Consider the following 17,666-nt stretch of genomic DNA (forward strand, 5'->3'; position numbering starts at 1 on the left):
AAAATAAAATAAAACTGAATATATATCATTGGTACAAACTTATGCTTTCAGTTCAAGATTTAAGACAGCTGGGTTTTAATTAAACTTCTTTATGTTATGTGTGAAGTTATTTTTCTAGCCACTGAAGGGCTTATATCAGAACATTAGTTTTAATTATTCTCTTGTTTTTAACTATTAGCATACATACAATTCTGTCACAATAACAGAAACAATATCAAGAAGAATAAGTTGTTGAATTATTGCTAGCCACATCTGTGATGGCGGTGCAGAAGCATGGTAGCTGCAAGGGCAGCGCAGAAGCACGGTCGACAGGAACTTCCCCACATCCAAGGTCAGGGGCGGCAGCTGAGAGGAGCTACCCTACTTCCAAGGTAAGGAGCAGCGGTGGTGCTTTGCTAGAGCAACCGTGAAGAGGGACCCCTCGTCCAAGGTAAGAGAAATGCAAGTAAGACGGTAGGAACCGAGAGAGGGCATCAGAGGGCAGACAGACTGAAACCACAACCACAGACAACTAGCAAATCTGTCACATGGAACACAGCCTTGTCCAACTCAATGAAACTAAGCCATGTCGTGTAGTGTGACCCAAGAAAGATGGGTCATGGTGGAGAGGTCTGACAGAATGTGGTCCACTGGAGAAGGGAATGGCAAACCACTTCAGTATTCTTGCCTTGAGACCCCAGGAGCAGTAAGATAAGGGAAAAAGAAAGGACAGTGAAAGATGAACTCCCCAGGTTGGTAGGTACCCAATATGCTGCTGGAGATCAGTGGAGACATAACTCCAGAAAGAATGAAGGGGTGGAGCCAAAGCAAAGACAACATACAGTTGTGGATTGGACTGGTGATAGAAGGAAGACTTGATGCTGTAGAGAGCAAGATTGCATAGGAACCTGAATTGTTAGATCAATGAATAAAGGCAAATTGGAGTGGTCAAACAGGAGATGACAAGAGTGAACATCGACATTCTAGGAATGAGCGAACTAAGATGGACGGGAATGGGTGAATTTAACTCAGATGACCACTATCTACTGCTGCAGGCTGGAATCTCTTACAAGAAATGGAGTAGCCATCATAGTCAACAAAACAGTCCAAAATGCAGTACTTGGATGCAATCTCAACAATGACAAAATGATCTCTCTTTGTTTCCAAGTCAAACCGTTCAATATCACAGTAATCCAAGTCTATGCACCGACCAGTAACACTGAAGAAGCTGAAGTTGAACAGTTCTATGAAGACCTACAAGACCTTCTAGTACTAACACCCAAAAAAGATGTCCTTCTCATTACAGGGGGCTGGAATGCAAAAGTAGGATGCAAAGAAACACCTGGAGTAACACGAAAATTTGGCCTTGGAGTACAGAATGAAGCAGGGCAAAGACTAACAGTTTTGCCAAGAAAACGCACTGGTCATAGCAAACACCCTCTTCCAACAACACAAGAGAACACTCTACACATGGACATCACCAGATGGTCGACATCAAAATCAGATTGACTATATTCTTTGCAGCCAAAGATGGAGAAGTTCTATACAGTCAGCAAAAACAAGACCAGGAGCTGACTGTGGCTCAGATCATGAACTCCTTATTGCCAAATTCAGACTGAAATTGAAGAAAGTAGAAAAAACCACTAGACCATTCAGGTATGACCTAAATCAAATCCCTTATGACTATATAGTGGAAGTGAGAAATAGATTTAAGGGACTATATCTAATATACAGGGTGCCTGATAAACTGAAAAACTCAGCAGTGGCCACAGGACTGGAAAGGTCGTTTTCATTCCAATCTCAAACAAAGGCGGTTTCAAAGAATGTTCAATTACTACACAGCTGCACTCATATCACATACTACCAAAGTAATTTCTCCAAGCAAGTCTTCAACAGTACATAAACTGTGAAATTCCATATGTTCAAGCTGGATTTAGAAAAGGCAGAGGAACCAGACATCAAATTGCCAACATTCTTTGGATCATAGAAAAAGCAAGAGGATTCCAGGAAAACACTTACTTCTGCTTCATTGACTATGCAAAGCCTTTGACTCAGTGAATCACAACAAACTGTGGAAAACCTACAGAGACTGGAATACCAGATCATCTTATCTGGCTTCTGAGAAACCTGTATGTAATTCAAGAAGCAACAGCTAGAACTCAACATGGAATGATGGACAGGTTCCATCAGGAAAGGAGTATGTCAAGGCTGTATATTGTCACCCTGATTACTTAACTTATATGCAGAATACATCATGAGAAATTGCCCAACTGAATGAAGCACAAACTGGAATCAAGATGGATGGGAGAAATATCAATAACCTCAGATATGCAGATGACACCACCCTCATGGTAGAAAGTGAAGAGGAGCTAAAGGGCCTCTTGATGGAAGTGAAAGAGGAGAGTGAAACATCTGGCTTAAACTCCACATTCAGAAAATGAAGGTCATGGCTTTTGGTCCCATCACTTCATGGCAAATAGATGGTGAAACAATGGAAAATGTGAGAGGCTTTACTTTTGGGGGCTCCAAAATCACTGCAGATGATGACTGCAGCCATGAAATTAAAAGATGCTTGCTTTTCTGAAGAAAAGCTATGACAAACCTAGACAGCATTTTGAAAGCAGAGACATTACTTTGCTGAAAAAGTTCAGTATAATTACAGCTATGATTTTTCCCAGTTGTCATGTATGGATGTGAATGTTGGACCATAAAAAATGTTGAGCAATGAAGAATTGATGCTTTTGAACTGTGGTGCTGGACAAGACACTTGAGGGTCCCTTGGACTGCAGGGAGACCCAAGCAGTCAATGCTAAAGGAAATCAGTACTTAATGTCCATTGGAAGGGCTGATGCTGAACCTGAAGCTCCAATATTTTGGCTAACTGATGTAAAGAAGAGGCTCATTAGAAAAGACCCTGTTGCAGGGAAAGATTGAAGGTAGGAGGAGAAGAGGATGACATAGGATGAGATGGTTGGATGGCATTACCAACGTGATGGACATAAGATTGAGCAAGCTTCAGGAGTTGGTGAACAGTGAGCCCTGGCATGCTGCAGTCCATGTGGTTGCAGAGTCAGACATGACTGAGCGACTGAACTGAACTGAACATACCCCATAGCAAATATTATTTGTAATTGGCATGTTTCTCCAGCAAGACTGGGACTCCTCAAGGCCCCAAGACATATCCCTAATCAAGCCTATACCCATTCACAGAAATCAGTGCCTACCATTCACAAGGCATTCAGTGAGTTCTGATTGCAAGAGGACCTCCATTTTGGTAGGCATAGAGGTGCAAATGACACATTTATTCTCCTGTCTCAAACAACTCCAAAGGAGACATCATACATGAAAGAGCAGTTTTTACATCAAACATCTGGCAGCAGAGAATGGATTCCTGAGACGGGGAGCAAGTAAGGTGAGTTCTACAATTGCCCCAACTCTAAGAAATAGTTTCCAACACATCCATGAAAGGGGTATCTAGGCAGAGAGAAACAGTCTCCTCAAGAAGAGAGATTTGAGACTGTAGGTAGTTAGAGTTCACAGGAAAGAGCTACACACAGACATCTGTGGCAGTGTACAGGTGACCCCCCTCCAGTTTTCAGTGGAAAATTGATAGAACTGGTTAGAATTAAAGGGAACAATCTTTGAGCCTCAAATTTAGCCAAATCTAATTGTGTCTCCACCCACCACAGTGGAAATTACTCATAATTTCCATGATATCAGTAGGTCCCTGAAGACAATATTGCCTTGCTTGTGGGGAATAATTAACCTGGTCTAAAGCTGGTCTCATTTCAGCTTAAAAAACTGAAAAGCAAGCCTTTGAAAAGTATAATTGTTTCCAAGAAATTAACAGTGTTTGCAAATAGTACCAGGAATAATTTCTAAATGTTAAAAAATATCCAGCTTCCAAAGGGTCAAAATGACCACATACAATATCCAATTTAAAATTTTCATATAAATCGTGAAAGTATTTGTCCAATTCCATCATATGTATTTACAATACATATATTGTAAAATAATTATCCTCAAATTAAGATAAATGCATTTAAAAAGAAAAAAATTCCAGATGTGCAAAGAAGCAAGAAAATATCCATAATGATGGAAAAATCAATTAACATAAACACAGTTAAAAATATACATTACATAATTAGCAGGGAAGGACATTAAAATGCTTACTACAACGTTAAACCTTATATTCATGAAGCTGAAGAATATTGAGTATGTTAAGTTAAGACATGGAAAATAGGAATGGAAAGACTTTTGGAAAATTTAATTGTCCATCACAGAAATTTGAAACAACTTTAAGAATACTAAAATATATGTAAATGGACTCCCACAGGAAGTGAAAGGAGAATAGTGCAAAGAACTTCATAATTACTGGCTTTAAAATTTCCAGATGTGATGAAAGCTTTAAACCATAAACACAAGCTCAGTTAACTGAAGGACAAGAAATATAACAACTATACAAAGGCATAACATAATTCATTGCTTAAAAGACAGTCCAGGTTGGATGCATGAGAGAAGTGCTTGGGGCTGGTGCACTGAGATAACCCAGAGGGATGGGATGGGGAGGGGGGTGAGAGGGGGGTTCAGGATGGGGGACACTTGTATATCCATGGCTGATTCATGTCAATGTATGGCAAAAACCACTACAATACTGTAAAGTAATTAGCCTCCAAATAATAAAAATAAACGGAAAACAAAATCAACCAAAAAATTGTAACCAGAAGGGAAAGCAGAAATAGTAGAAGAAAAATGAGAATGACAGCAGATTAGGCATATGAAACAAATTTACCCAGAGGACACTGGCACCACATCTTAGAGTGCTGAGAGAAATATAATTGACTCATAATTTTATACCCAAGAAAAATACGTATCAAAAACAAGATAAAATACTTTCTCAGACATACAACAAGTACAAGACTGCATCACCCCAACAGGCCAATGTAATAAATGTTTTATAAAAGGCCTCAAGTCAGACGGAATTTAAAAGTAAGTGGAAATCTATATCTACAGGGGTAATGAAGAGTACCCAAAATGATAAACATGTAATATACATTAAAAGGTAAATATAGGGCCTTCACAGCGGTCCAGTGGTTAAGGATCAGCTTTGCAATGCATGGGATGCTGGTTTATTCCTTTGCCAGAGAACTAATATCCCACATGCCACTGAGCAACAAAACCTGCATGTCTCAAATAGAGCTTACATACTGCAAGTACTGAGCTTGCCCTCCTCAAATAGAGAGTTCCCTACCACAAGGAAGATCCTGCATGCCACTCTAAGACCCAACACAGCCAAAGAAAAGATAAATAAATAAACAATTTAATAATTAATAATAGTTATCATAATTAATAATGATAGACTGGCAAGTTAAAGATGCATACCATGGATCTTAAAACTACTTAGAAACATTTACAGTTATTAAAGTGACAAAGGATAAAAAAGGGAATCATAAAAACTACTCAGTCACCAAGAAGTCAGGGATGAAAAGAGAAATGGGAAGAAAGAACATGGGACAACCTGAAGATAAAGAGCAAGATGATAGAATTAAACCTAACTAGAATTAACCCCTCAGACGTGAACCCAGACTGAAGATATAACCCATGCCCCAGATGACAGCAGATCCACATACACTGTACTCTGAGCCGAAACAGAGCATGCCAGGTCCCAAGGCCCCATGTGCCTGGGACCAGAAGAGCCCCAAAGGTTTATATGGGACAATAAATTAGAAATCTCCCATCATAAAGTACGTCCTCTGCTTATAAAGAAATTGCATTAGAAATCAGTGTTCACTGGACAGAAAAAGAATTAGGTGATAGCATACTGTGGACCTTCCCTCTTTTACTCCTCTAATTCTTCTCAGGAGGGAGCAGATAAATTGACAGGACTTATGTCTCTTCAATAGTAGACATACTTGACCTGGGACACATGTTCGATTTTCATGGTTCATTCTCCTCTCTTTGCTCATGCTGAGCAACAGAGACTGCTCCTCTAAACTATAGCTCAATCACTACAAACAAATCCAGATAATATTTGCCAAGTCTTTCACATAAACCTGGGAAAACTCGTTTCCTTCTATTTTGCACTCTTGTCTCTTCAACCAACCATGGCATTTGTGCCAGGTCTTGGAATCCTGGTCCTCTGTCACTTGCAGTGATGTTCCCATACACTGGGCCTCAATTATCCTCAATGGAATTCCTATTCAGAGTGGCCATAATGCATGCAAAAAGGGAAATAACAGGCAGCTCCTTACACTCCTCTCTTTTTCCTTCACTATATACATTCACTGAAAGCCTGTGTAGCAAGTCTGTTACATAGACACCTTCAAGTTGAAAACTTTCAAACTTGTAAAAGTACATTTGCATGTACAATACCATCAGTTAGTTCACAGATCTGACACACATGGTCGTGGGCGCATCCCAGACAAGTGGGTGTGCTTTGTGTACTTTATTGTAGAGAAGTGTATGGAGGACAACAGTTTAGTGTTTTATTTCGTGTCTACACTGTCTGACAGAAGCATAAATGCAGGGGTGAGGTAGATGGTACTACTACTCAACTTTTAAAGGTGTGCTTAGCTGCTCAGCTGTGTCCAATTTTGGCAACATACCGACTGTAGCCCTCCAGGCTCCTCTTGCCATGGGGAATCTGCAGACAAGAATACTGGAGTGGGATGCCATGCCCCATCCAGGTACTGCAAGATTAAAAATGTTTGTTTTATTGTTTGTGGTTTTTTATGTATTATTTGTGTGAAAAGTATCATAAAGATATTAAACTACTATATTAAACTAATATATAAGCAATTGTCTTAGTTGGCTACTTAAGTAACTTTTCTGGACTTATGAAGAAACTGGGATTTTGAACACCCTTTTGAAATGTAACCTGTTCATATACTCTGGACTTACTGCTCTGCTAAGACCTGTGGATGCAAAAGTGAATGCATCCCCTCCAGGTCCAAGGAAGTCACATCCTTGTTTGGGATTTAGGAGGAAACATGAGATCTCCATAATTCTAGCCATCTCTGTCCTTTCAAAAGACCTTGATCAGCAGAAACTAATATTAAAGTAGAAAAGGTCATTGTGTTTCTACACACTTCTGGAAAGTGTTGCTAACTCCTCAGTACTGGATCTTGTAATGCTGATGACTGGATGGAGAAGTCATGTGAACAGAAATAAGGAAGGTGAGACAAGTAGGTCAGAATGTGCGGTAATAAAGACAAGGTATTTTGAAGCTGAAGAATTGAGAGAGATTTGGGACCTGAGTTGAAAAGCAGTTTTCATAACAAATTGGGTCAGGTGGTATGTCTAATCCTCACTTCAGTCCTTATAAGACCTCTACTGACCAGTCTACCTCTTTATTCTGGAGCACAATTCAGGTCCATCTAGCTGTTTCTCATTGTTGCTCCTCCCTCCTGACTCCCACACTGTGCCCAGCAGTTCACCCTCATTTATTCAGAAAAAGTTTGTTCTTTAAGTCAGGCACTTCTGGCTACCTACAAAATGATCTATTCTCTTTCAAAACTGTAAATAGCTTTTTATATAGCTATGAGCCCAGAAGCGACAGGACTTGATTTCTTGCCCAACCATGCTGTTAGTCATGGCTGGTGACTTTGAGATGCAAACAGACCTTTAAAAAGGATATCTTGGAAGACTGCTTTCAAGGAAATGGTTTAGCTGAGAGATGAGTCTCTTCCCTTCCCTACCGTCTTCCTAACTGCTGCCTGTATTTTATTTGTGATGGCTGGTACACTTGAAGTTGAATTGGACAATCATGTAACATTGGAGATGGATTATACTGAAGCTCTGGCTGGCCCACCTCCAGCTTTGTTTCAGTGGGAAAGAAAAATCAAGTTTATCTTGCTAAAGTTATGGTTGTTTTAGTTTTTTGCAATGTGCATCCAAACAATCCTTATGCTATTATGTGTTTAATATGATAGAGCCTTATTATTTTGTTGTGCTTAGTGAATATATTTATATTTTATATTTCTCATTTTTTATTTTATAAATTGATTCATAAACCCCAGATATACCTAAATTGTATAAATGCAAAATTATCATTACAAGCATTCTTTCCTATAGATTTTGCAATTTTATACTTTCTTATCCTCTTTCCTTTCTTTTTTTTCTCCATATTTGTACACCCTTGGCCATGTCCTCTCTTATAACCTCATCCATATCACTATCTGCAGGCCAAGACAGACTGAGAGCTGTGTAGGGAGAACCAAAGAAGAATGAATTACAGGGTCATGACTGAAGGGTGGTGGCCCTTGTTACTCATCATGAATGCTCTGTAGTAGGATCACATTCCCCTGCCCTTCTGTGGACCCACCACCCCCAGGTTTGCCATGACCATGCAAGATATTTTGGCCAGTGGAATTTGAGTAGAGGTGATATGTCTCTTCCAAATGGAAGGAATATTTTCCCTCCCATTAGCTGGAATGCAGATGTAATGACAGGAGATGGAGTAGGCATATTAAACCAGAGGTAAGAAGCACAAGTGGAAAATGTGACAAGAAAGAAGTGGGTCCCCATCTCTGTGGAGAGACCTGCACAAACATAATATGAAAGAGAATTGAAATTTTATTGTATTTAAGACAATGGTATCTAACGTTTGATTACAGTAGTTTAACCTGTAACCTAGCACTCATAATAGTATAAGTGATCTTTGTGTTAGCCTTGTTTTGACATTAGAGTCTGGTATAATGAGAAAAGATCTACTGACATATACTTACAAGTGAGTCAAGTGACAGCCCTGCACTCTGGAAACTGTGGTCTAGTGTGGGTTTCAGAAACTCAAGCAAGAACAAAACTACATGGCAGGACAGCTTCAAGATGTTGTAGGGACACTTGAGAGGAGAACCTGAAATCAGTCCTTGTCTCAGGAGGTTGCTTGAAGTAGCAGAGAACTCTCTACAGGTCTCCTTAAAAATAGGCCATGGTTGCAAGTTTCCTGTAAAAGTGGTATTTCAAATTCCTTCCAAAGTGTTTTCCTTTTTGATTCAGTGCTTAAGATATGTGTTTGAGACCTGGTTTGGGAAGATTGTAAATGCCCCAGGTCAACTAAACCAGCGGACCACAACTACTGAGCCTGAGTGCCCTACAGCTTGTGATCTGCATCAGGAAGAGCATGGGATTAAATCCAGTGCACTGCAATTACAGAGTAGCCCTTGTTTCCTGCAAATAGAGAAATCCTGAGCAGCAATGAAGACCTAGTGAAGCCAAAATTTTTTTAATGTTTTTATTATTTTTTTTTTTATTTTTCAATTATTTTTTATTAGTTGGAGGCTAATTACTTCACAACATTGCAGTGGGTTTTGTCATACATTGACATGAATCAGCCATGGGGTTACATGCATTCCCCATCCCGATCCCCCCTCCCACCTCCCTCTCCACCCGATTCCTCTGGGTCTTCCCAGTGCACCAGACCAGAGCACTTGTCTCATGCATCCCACCTGGGTTGGTGATCTGTTCTGGGTATACACAGGAGGAAACCAGATCTGAAAGAGACACGTGCACCCCAATGTTCATCGCAGCACTGTTTATAATAGCCAGGACATGGAAGCAACCTAGATGCCCATCAGCAGATGAATGGATAAGGAAGCTGTGGTACATATACACCATGGAATATTACTCAGCCTTTAAAAAGAATTCATTTGAATCAGTTCTAATGAGATGGATGAAACTGGAGCCCATTATACAGAGTGAATTTTTTTTTTTAATATGGGGAAATTGACAATAACACAATAATTGTGGGAGCCCTTAACATCCCAGTCACACCTATGGATATATCAACTAAACAGAGAATTATCAAGGAAACACAAACTTTAAATGATACAATTGACCAGTTAGACCTAATTGATATCTATAGGACATTACACCACAAAACAATAAATTTCACCTTTTCCACAAGTGCACATGGAACCTTCTCTGAGATATATCACATCCTGGGCCATAATTCTAACCTTAGTAAATTCAAAATAATTGAAATCATTTCAAGCTACTTTTCTGGCCACACTGCAGTAATATTAGATATCAGTTACAGAAGAAAAACTTTAAAAAATTCCAACATATGGAGGCTGAACAACACTTTGCTGAATAACCAACAAATCACAGAAGAAATAAAAAAAGAAATGAAAATATACATAGAAATGAATAAAAATGAAAACAAAACAACTGGAAACCTATGGGACACTGTCAAAGCAGTGTTAAGGGGAAGGTTCATAGCAATGTAGGCTTAACTCAAGAAACAAGAAAAGAGCCAAATAAGTAACCTAACTGTACACCTAAAGCAAGTAGGACAGGAAGAAATGAAGAATCCCAGGGTTAGTAGAAGGAAAGAAAACTTAAAAACTAGGGCATAAATAAATGCAAATGAAACAAAGGAGACCATAGCAAAAATCAACAAAGTCAAAAGCTGGTTCTTTTAGAAGATAAATAAAATTGACAAACCATTAGCCAGATTCTTCAAAAAAGAAAGGGAGAAGAATCAACTCAACAAAATTAGAAATGAAAATGAGAAATCACAAGAGACAACACAAAAATACAAAGGATCATAAGAGACTACTATCAGCAAATATATGCCAAAAAAATGGACAACTTGAAAGAAATGGACAAATTCTTAGAAAAATAAAATTTCCAAAACTGTATCAGGAAGAAATAGAAAAACTTAACCAACCCATCACAAGCACAGAAATTGAAACTGTGATCAGAAATCTTCCAGCAAACAAAAGCCCACGACCAGACGGCTTCACAGCTGAATTCTACCAAAAATGTAGAAAAGAGCTAACACCTATCCTACTCAAACTCTCCCAGAAAATTGCAGAGGAAAACAAACTGCCAAACTCATTCTATGAGGTCACCATCACCCTAATACCAAACCAGACAAAAATACCACAAAAAAAAAAAGAAAGAAAGAAAGAAAAGAAAACCACAGGACAATATCACTGATGAACACAGATGCAAAAATCCTTAACAAAATTCTAGCAAAAAGAATCCAACAACATATTAAAAAGATCATAGGCCATGACCAAGTGGGCTTTATCCCAGGGATGCAAGGATTCTTCAATATCCACAAATCAATCAATGTAATACACCAGATTAACAAATTGAAAGATAGAAATCATATGATTATTTCAATAGATGCAGAAAAGTCTTTGACAAAATATAACATCCCATTATGATTTAAAAAAACAGAAAGCAGGAATAGAAGGAACATACATCAACATAGTAAAAGCTATATTTGAGAAACCCACAGAAAACATTATCCTCAATTTTGAAAAATTGAAAGCATTTCCACCAAAGTCAGGAACAAAGTCAGGGTGCCCACTCTAATCACTACTATTGAACATAGTTTTGGAAGTTTCAGCCACAGCAATTGGAGCAGAAAAAAATAAATAAATAAAAGGAATCCAGATTAGAAAAGAAGTAAAACTCACTGTTTGCAGATAACATGATCCTCTACATAGAAAACCCTAAAGACTTCACTAGAAAATTACTAGAGCTTATCAATGAAAACAGTAAAGTTGCAGGATATAAAATTAACACACAGAAATCACTTACATTCCTATACACTAACAATGAGAAAACAGAAAGAGAAATGAAGGAAACAATCACATTCACCATTGCAAAGAAAAGAATAAGATACTTAGGAATAAATCTACCTAAAGAAACAAAAGACCTATATATAGAAAACTATAAAACACTGATGAAAGAAATCAAAGAGGATACAAAGAGATGGAGAAATATACCATGTTCATGAATTAGAAGAATCAATATAGTGAAAATGAGTATACTACCCAAAGCAATGTATAGATTTTCAATGCAATCCCTATCAAGCTACCAATGGTATTTTTCACAGAACTAGAACAAACAATTTCACAGTTTGTATGGAAATACAAATAAACCTCGAATAGCCAAAGCAATCTTGAGAAATAAAGTGGAACTGGAGGAATCAACATGCCTGGCTTCAGGCTCTACTGCAAAGCTAGAGTCATTAAGACAGTATGGTAGTGGTACAAAGGGATAAATATAGCTCAGTGAAACAAAATAGAAAGTCCAGAGAAAAATTCACATAGCCAAGCACACCTTATCTTTGATAAAAGAGGCAAGAACATACAATGGAGAAAAGACAGTCTCTTCAACAAGCGTTGCTGGGAAAGCTGGTCAACCACTTGTAAAAGAATGAAACTAGAACACTTTCTAACAGTAAACACAAAAATAAACTCAAAATGGATTAAAGATCTAAATAAAAGACCAGAAACTATAAAACTCCTAGAGGAGAACATAGGCAAAACACTCTCCGACATAAATCACTGCAGAATCCTCTATGACCCACTTTTCAGAGTATTGGAAATAAATGCAAAAATAAGCAAATTGGAGCTAATTAAACTTAAAAGTTTTTGGACAACAAAGGAAACTATATGCAACATGAAAATACATCCTTCAGATTGGCAGAAAAAATAGCACATGAAGCAATGGACAAATAATTAATCTCAAAAATATACAAGCAACTCCTGCAGCTTAATTCCACAAAAATAAACAACCCAATAAAAAAATGGGTCAAAGAACTAGACAGACATTTCTCCAAAGAAGACATAGAGATGGCTAACAAACACATGAAAAGATATTCAACATTGCTCATTATCAAGAATTGCAAATCAAAACCACAATGAGGTACCATTTCATGCCAGTCAGAATGACTGCTATCCAAAAGCCTACAAACAATGAATGCTGGAGAGGGTGTGGAGAATAGGGAACCCTCTTACACTGTTGGCGGGATTGCAAACTAGTACAGCCACTCTGGAGGATAGTGTGGAGATTCCTTTAAAAACTGGAACTAGAACTGCCATATGACTCAGCAACCCCACTCCTGGGCATACACACTGAGCAAACCAGAATTGAAAGAGACACGTGTATCCCAAAGTTCATCACAGCACTGTTTATAATAGCCAGAACATGGAAGCAACATAGATGTTCATCAGCAGAAAAATGGATAAGAAAGTTGTGGTACATATACACCAGGGAATATTACTCAGACATTAAAAAGAATACATTTGAATCAGTTCTAATGAGGTGGGTGAAACTGGAGCCCATAATACAGAGTGAAGTAAGCCAGCAAGAAAAACACCAGTAGAGTATACTAATGCATATACATGGAATTTAGAAAGATGATAAAGATAACCCTTTACGTGAGACAGCAAAAGGGACACAGACGTATAGAACACTCTTTTGGGCTCTGTAGGAGAGGGCAAGTGTGGGATGATTTCGGAGAATGGCACTGAAACATGTATATTATCATATGTGAAATGGATTGCCAGTCCAGGTTTGGTGAATGTGATAGGGTACTTGGGGATGGTGTACTGGAATGACCCAGAAGGATGGGATGGGGAGGGAGGTGGGAGGGGGGTTAAGGATGGGGAACAAATGTACACCTGTGGCAGATTCATGTCAATGCATGGCAAAACCACTACAATATTTTAAAGTAATTAGCCTCCAATTAAAATAAATGGATATATATATATATATATATATATATATATATATATATATATATATCAGAGGCACCACCAATGCCTCTGATTATCTCCATGTAATTGTTCTCAGGAGTAGAAACTCCAAGAAACTGATAGAGCAGAGAAACAAGGAATTACTCTTGTTTCATCTTGCCCCATGTGATTCCCATGTCTCTTTGACAACACTGCTCTCTGCCCCAAAACTCCTTCCTCTATTCCTTCTTCAAAGGTGGCCTGTGAATGACATAGGGCAACGGGAAAGGAAATTCCACTCAGGTGCTTGCAGACTTCTGAGAGCTCCCCAGCAGTGGATGCAATTGAGATTTCGCTCACCTTGCTCTTCCTGGAAGTCTCTTCACCTGACTCTGAAGCCTGGTGGCTGGAACTCAACTCACAATCAGCTGGGGCCCAGAGATGTCCAGGCTTGTTCTGTGTTTCTGTCCTTTTTCTCCAACCAGATTCATAAGCAAAGTCCCTGAAAAACATAAATGTGATTGTAACCCTCTCAAGGCCTTTGAAGCTCCAAGGTCTCTTTGGAACATCAAAGAGGGAACACATCCCCTTCGTCCAGGCTAGCCTCAGACCCCAACCTTGCTCAGTGAGGGGTTCTCTGAGGAAACATAAGACACTTATCTAAGTTTCCAGAGGCTGAGAAGAGAATGCTTCTCACTGTGAATGCAGTTTCATGTTATCCTGTCACCCAGGGTCTGCGTTGTGTGAATGAGGAGTGGGAGCCTTTTGGATTCTGAGTTGGGAGTCAGTCAGTCACCACCTGAATGACTGCTTCCTAGGGTCACTACAGCTGGGGCTCCCCCACTGTGCCTGGAACCCAGAAGAGCAGCCCTGACTATTGCTTTCCTGCTGCTACATGGAGACAGGTCTGCTGATAAAGTTGGAGCCAGCCTTGAGGGGCAACGGGAAAGGAAATTCCACTCAGGTGCTTGCAGACATCTGAGAGCTCCCCAGCAGAGGATGCAATTGAGCTTTCGCTCACCTTGCCCTTCCTGGAAGTCTCTTAGCCTGGGAACCAGAGTTCCTGGGTCCCAAGTCTTCACTCACTTACCTGCAGCCTTAAGCTGAGACATACACCCCAGGCTTCAGTTTCCAATCTCTTAGATGAGGGAGACTGGACTTGCTCCAGAACACTTGTTACAGACTGAAGCTCAGTGCCAATCAGCGGACAAATGGCTCAGAGGTGCGTGTTGCTGAGGATGCTGAGGCTGCCTCTGGAGGGCAGGTATCTGTAACTGTCTGGTGATGTTCCTGGGTCCTGGGCTTAGGACTGGGGGTGATGGAACACGTGGCACACCGCTGCTGTGACAACGAGGACCTTAAAGGCCTTGCCCACTGGAGCTTACCATCACTTGGATTCTGTGGGATGAGAAGAGGCCATTATAAGTCAGAAGTTACCAATGATGAAGCTTGTAGATTCTTCAGTGGAAATCCAAATTAGGCTGATGAATCCTCTCTCCTAAAAAACTCTGGTTCAAATGAATTTTTTTTAATGGCTGAGTAATACTCCATGGTGTATATGTACCATGGCGTCCTTATCCATTCGTATGCTGATGGCCATCTAGGTTGCTTCCATGTCCTGTGAGATGGATGAAACTGGAGCCCATTATACAGAGTGAAGTACGCCAGAAAGATAAAGACTGATACAGTATACTAACGCATATATTGGAATTTAGAAAATGGTAGCGATAACCCTATATGCAAAACAGAAAAAGAGACACAGATGCACAGAACAGACTTTTGGACTCTGTGGGAGAAGGCGAGGGTGGGATGTTTTGAGAGAACAGCATCAAAACATGTATATTATCTATGGTGAAACAGAACACCAGTCCAGGTTGGATGCATGAGACAAGTGCTCGGGCCTGGTGCACTGGGAAGACCCAGAGGAATCTGGTGGAGAGGGAGGTGGGAGGGGGGATCGGGATGGGGAATACATGTAAATCCATGGCTGATTCATGTCAATGTATGACAAAAACCACTACAATATTGTAAAGTAATTAGCCTCCAACTAATAAAAATAAATGGAAAAAAAAAAAAAAAAAAAAAAAAACCTCTTGGAACAAGATATGCCAGACTCTTAGACAAAGTTTGTAGTATTTTAAATAGTATTTAAAGTAGGTCATCTTTTGGATGACCTGCCATTTGCTCTCTGGCTTGGGATGATGCCCATAGTTACAGTGGAATCAAAGGACCCCTGGGGGAGGCTTCCCCTTTTCCCATGAATCATTAGCAGTGAGTACAGTTCTATCCCCTCCACATCTGAAGTAGGAATTCCAACAGAAAGGACATGACCTCCAAGTTTAACCAGAGGACTCACATAGGTCTGGCCCTCTGGTAGGCACTATTCTTTTCCCAATGCTTCTTCCTTACCTCCTGGGTCCTGTGCAAGCTGACTACCTCCTGTTTACTAGGTTCTGAATTCCTCCTCCCTTCACTTGCAGATATCTACGAAGTCCCACTTGTGGCTCACTCCCAACTCAGGCCCAATCCCTCAACTGAAGATGGCACTAAAGACGGGAAAACCAAGGAGGGGTCTGCCCAGTTCATTCTTTCTAAAAATGTCCACATTCCTTCTGCTTCCAGACCCTCTCCTGAATCATCAAGACCTACAGCTAGATGACTCAGTAGCTTAGCAAGAGAGTGGAGATGCAGATAGGGTTGGAGGTAAGGTTGTCAGGTGAGGGGGGATGGTTTTCAGATGACAAGAGAAGAGTTGGAGTAAAAAGCAGTGGTAATCCAAGCACTCACTCATCAGAGACCTGCCTGAATCTGCTATCTTGGGCCCCTCAGGGTATCACTAAGAGAGAAATTTCATTCTATAAACTTCTTACTGCAAAATGATTTCAAACATAACAAATATAAGAATGAAGAGTGTCATGTCCCTATATTTCACCATCCAGCATCAATAACTACAAAACTAATTTCTCAGTCCCAGAGGTTGCCATATACTGGAGACTATGCAACATCCAGGTGGTGCGCAATTGAGTTCCCAGTGAAGACATTCTTGATTTGTATCAGGTCTTTCTCTTCTTGCTATGTTCTCACTTGTGGTGGGGGAAGGGAAGGAGGAAGAGGGACAATAAGAAAGAAAAAGAGGGAGAGGCTAATCTCATCATGAGGAACCACCATCAAAACCCCATGTCAACTTGTGTAGCTCCCAAAAACCCTAATTCCTAATTCTATCACATTGGCAGTCAAGGGTGGACACAATTCAATCCATAGTAGCTATGCAGATCTGTTTTTAAAGCAAGACATACCCTCATTTAATTCTCTTTTTTCCTCTGTATTCATTTTTCCTGAAGTATTTTATGGACAAGATGATTATTTCACAAAATGTACATAGTGAGTATTTGGGGTAAAATGATAGGATGTGAAAAAAAATGCTCTTTTGTCCCCAATAAAATTACCATCTAATATCCGGTCCATGTACAAATTTCCTTGATTCACAAAAAGGAGTTTTCACAGTTTATTGAAAAAATGTAATCATATGTTGCACTTGGTTGTTCTCCTTTAAGAAAAAAATAACTCTTCCTCTCCCAATTTTAATGCCATTTATTTGTTCAGAAACTGGGAGGAAGCAGGGTGGTTTGTCTTACAGAATGTCCCACTATGGGTTTAGAGCAAGAGTCCACAAAACCAGCACAGTGGGCCAGGACCAGTATCAGTCCTTAGTCTATTAGGAACCAGACCTTCACAGCAGGAGGTGAGCTGCAAGTCAGTGAGTGAGGCTTCATCTGTATTATAGCTGCTCCCCATCAGACTCTCATCACCCCCAGAAAGGACAGTCTAGCTTGTTTTCCTGGAACTGTTTGTAGTTATATAACATATGCTTAATAGAAACAAAAATAGCATAAATATTGATGATCATTTTCCTTTCTCAGTGCTCAGAATGGTGAGTTGGTGCCCTAGCAGTCTATCACAGTGACAAATTAGATGTTGCCTATTAACATTTGGACACATTTGGCCAGCTTAAAATTAAATATTATAAAACTCTGATCATGGGATCCAGCCCCATTTTTCATGGCAAATAGAAGGAGAAAAGGTCAAAGTAAGACAGATTTCATCATCTTAGCCTCTAAAGCCAATGTGAATGATGACTGCAGCCATGAAATCAGAAGGTGTTTGCTTCTTGGCAGGAAAACTAGGACAAACATAAACAGTTGGTTGAGA

At 39.7% G+C, this 17,666-nt stretch overlaps 1 pseudogene; it reads left to right on the top strand.

The window, feature by feature from the left end:
* The first annotated feature begins 273 nt into the window (after positions 1–273).
* LOC136169279 (pregnancy-associated glycoprotein 1-like) overlaps positions 274–17,666 on the top strand; it is a 29,217-nt pseudogene continuing 11,824 nt past the window's right edge.

Source organism: Muntiacus reevesi, chromosome 5 (assembly GCF_963930625.1).
Source record: "Muntiacus reevesi chromosome 5, mMunRee1.1, whole genome shotgun sequence".
Classification (NCBI taxonomy): Eukaryota; Metazoa; Chordata; class Mammalia; order Artiodactyla; family Cervidae; genus Muntiacus; species Muntiacus reevesi.